Source organism: Gossypium arboreum, chromosome 4 (genome assembly GCF_025698485.1).
Source record: "Gossypium arboreum isolate Shixiya-1 chromosome 4, ASM2569848v2, whole genome shotgun sequence".
In the NCBI taxonomy this organism is placed as follows: Eukaryota; Viridiplantae; Streptophyta; class Magnoliopsida; order Malvales; family Malvaceae; genus Gossypium; species Gossypium arboreum.
Genome location: NC_069073.1, coordinates 87017547 through 87021351, shown reverse-complemented (window position 1 = coordinate 87021351; position 3805 = coordinate 87017547).

Here is a 3805-nt window from a genome sequence, read left to right as displayed (position 1 = left end):
TCCAAGCATTGAATTCAAGAAAAATTTAACATCTAATATGATATGACATTGCACACATACATGTTTAAAATCTTACATTGGTTTAACATAAACATAAAACATCATTTGATCATTCCTATTTAACACATAGGTGTTTACCATAACATTATACTTTATAAATGCCAATACATACCATTACTAGCCATTCCAATGGCTAGATTACAAATAACATATTCAAGCCATCTATGACCAAGTTAGCCTATACATGCCATCATACCAAAATAAGTTTACTATTTATACCAAAATAAGCTTGTGGATAGTGTGATGATACTCCAACCTATCACCAACTTTCGCGAGCTACCGAGCACTATAAAATAGAGAAAATAAAACCTAGTAAGCATTATATACTTAGTAAGTTCGTATAACTAGAATTAAACTTACCAATCTCTTTATTAAAATTAAGCTTATAATTACGTGTTTCTATCAACTTGGCAAAATTTCCTAAACACATGCATTCAATCAAACAAGTTAGTAATTTAATTCTCATATACATCAAGTAAACATAGGTGAGCTCATCATACTATATTCTTTCAAGACATTATTCTTTTCGTCTTATAATTCTCATAACATGTCAAGTGTTTTACCCGTTGAATCATTGAAATTCTGATGGATACTCAAATAGTACACTCAAGGTGTACAATTCAAGAACCCTTCAATTTATATTCAAAAGTACCCATTAGGGCACATAATCAGTGAGCACACTCTCAAGCGACATATCAACATAACAGGATTAGTTATCCAAGCTAAATCTTGTTTCCAACATATGCTCATAAGAGATTAATCAAGATTATCCGTCTGGACTAAATCCTATCTATAACATATGCTCAAGAGGGCTTATATCAGGATTACCAGTCTAGGCTAAATCATTTCTGTAATGAGGTTAATATGATTACTCGTCTGAGCTAAATCCCGTCAGCAACAAATGCAGGACCTCATTCAATAAGGGAAATCACATTTATCCATCGAAATCCAATATTCAAACGGATCTTAACCCTTTTAAACCATTTCAAACATGTATTCATTTCTTTATTATAAAATTCAAATTAATTCACATAAATATAAAACACATTCCATACAAACATTCAATTTAACATATTTATAAGCTCAATTAGGTTATATGAACTTACCTCGACACTTGTTCGCGTATATAAATATGCTAATCCGAAACTTTTTCTTTTCCTCGATCTAGCCTTGAATATGTGTTATCCAAATCCATATAAATGAATTTAATCATTAATTTATCACATTTCATATTTATTTGGACTCAATTTACATCATAGGAAAAATTACCATTTTGCCCCTAAACTTTTCATAAATTCCAATTTCGTCCCTAGGGTCGAAAAATGAAAATCATGCAATTTACTCCCTATTCCAAACCTAATATACAATTTAAAGCACATATATTCTATAAATTTCAGAATTTTTCTTTAACTTTCACAACTTTACAAATTAGTTCCTAAATCATGTTTTTATCAAAAAATCACTTTGTCAAAGTTGTTTATCTATCAACAACCTTTCATTTTCTACCATAAATTTCTAATTTTCAGCATATTCATCATTGAAATAATTTCTATACTTTGATAACTTTTAAAATTAATCCCCCAAATAGATAGATTAGACTATCCGGGTTTCAAAAACATCAAAATTACTGAAAATGGGACAAGAAAACTTACCCAATTAAGCCAAGAAAGATTGTTTTCTCTTTCCTAGGGTTTCCATTGAATATTTTGGGAAGAATATGATATAAAATGATTTTAATTCTATTTTAATTATTTATCATCTTTAATTATTTCTATTTCCAATTTAGTCCTTGCCCATTTTCTAATTTTCATGGATGAATCATCAAAAATATCTACTAACTTTTTATTAACAGTCTAATTACCATACAAGGGCCTCAATTTTTGACTTCCATAGCTATTTAATCCTTCTAGCTACTAGAATTCAACTTTTTCATTTTATGCTATTTGGTCCTTTCCGTAATTAAGCACATAATCGGTAAAATTTTATTATCAGAATTTTCACATGAAACCTCTATCATAATATGAACCATGCAAAAAAATTAAAATGAATTTTATTTTTGGCTCAAATTTGTTGTCTGGAAACCACTATTTCGATTTCACTAAAAATGTGTTGTTACATCTAACACATCTTTACATCATGTAACAGCCCGTTTTTGGGTCAAATTGAAATAGTGGTTTTAGGACCACAAATTTGAAGTATAAATATTTATTTTATTATTTCTTTAAGGTCTACAGCATGATAGAATAATTGTGTGAAAATTTTGTTAATAAATTTTATCGATTGATTGCTCAATTTGACTAGAAGGACTAAATTGCAATAGGTGCAAAATTTGAGTTCTATAAGTTAAAGGCGTCTAAATGCTATGAAATTTTAAATTGGAGGTTTTTAAATGGTAATTAGACCATTATACTTTAGGGTGGACAAAAATGGAGATGGCTAGGTGAAATTTTAAAGTTATGCATTAAGGGCATTTTAGTAGTTTGGTAAATAAAGACAAAATTAACAAATAAAGGATGTCCATCTTCTTCAATTAAGTCCCCTATAACCGAATTTTACAATAAGCCATAGCTAGGGTTTTGGTCAAGCTTTCAAGCTCGATTGTAAGTCTGTTCTTTTCTCGTTTTTAATGATTTTCATATTTTTGAGATCGTTGTAGCTTGATCTAGCTATTTCAAGGACTAATTTGAAAGAAAGTTAAAGTATAAATTTTACCCATGTTGAATATGCTTGTATTTTGATGTTTGATGGTAGAAAATACATGTTTGTTGTTTGTTAAACAACATTTGTAAAGTGATTTTTGGTAAAAACATCAAATAGGGACTTATTTGTAAAAGATTATAAAATGTGTAGAAAAGTGTTAATAAATGAAAAATGTGGGTTGTTATGAGTACAAGTAATATTTGGATAGGCTTGAGTTGTGATGAAATTGAATGAAATTCATTTTACGAGCCTCGGGGCTAAATTGTAAAACATTGAAATGTTAGTGGCAAAAATGTTATTTTTGCCACTAAATTGAGTAGCTTGATGATTAAATAAGTTAAATATGGTATTATAGATCAAGAAAAACAAAGTTCGGGTATAGATCGAGGGAAAAACAAAGTAATTGATGAATAGATCCTTTTCATCATTTTTGTAGCCGAGGTAAGTTCATGTGTAAATAAGCTTTATTATAATTGTATTTTAAATGCTTTAATTTTGTAAATGACTCTATGGACACATTCGTCGATGTTTTGGTAAGCGAGAAATCCCAATCGAACCTTAAGAATAGATCCGGATAGAAGTGACATGTCACTAGGGTATTATGTTATGTGATTTGGGTGCTAGTCCTGTATGTCCTACCGGTGGCTGAGTATACCAACATATGCTGTGGTTACTTGATAGCTTGTGTGAGCAGCACTATATAGCTATGTCTTGACTAACAGCTTGTATGAGCAGGCACGTTGATGGCTCGAGAGCGAGCATATATATGTTATGAGATAGAAGTAGCAATAACTATATATGTGACATCTTAGGTGTAAGTTTTCTCGAGTATCTGATATTATTATTCCGAGTGGCTCATTAGGTATGTCAAAAATGAGAATAAGAATGAAACCATTACGATTTGGTACAGGTATGTGCATAAAACTTATGGTTATCAAATTCGTGAAATGATGAACTCAAGGTAAGTTTGTGATGGAATGAATTATGGTTATGAGATTACAGTAAATTACATGTCTTATATTTATTACTTGAATGTTAAATGTAT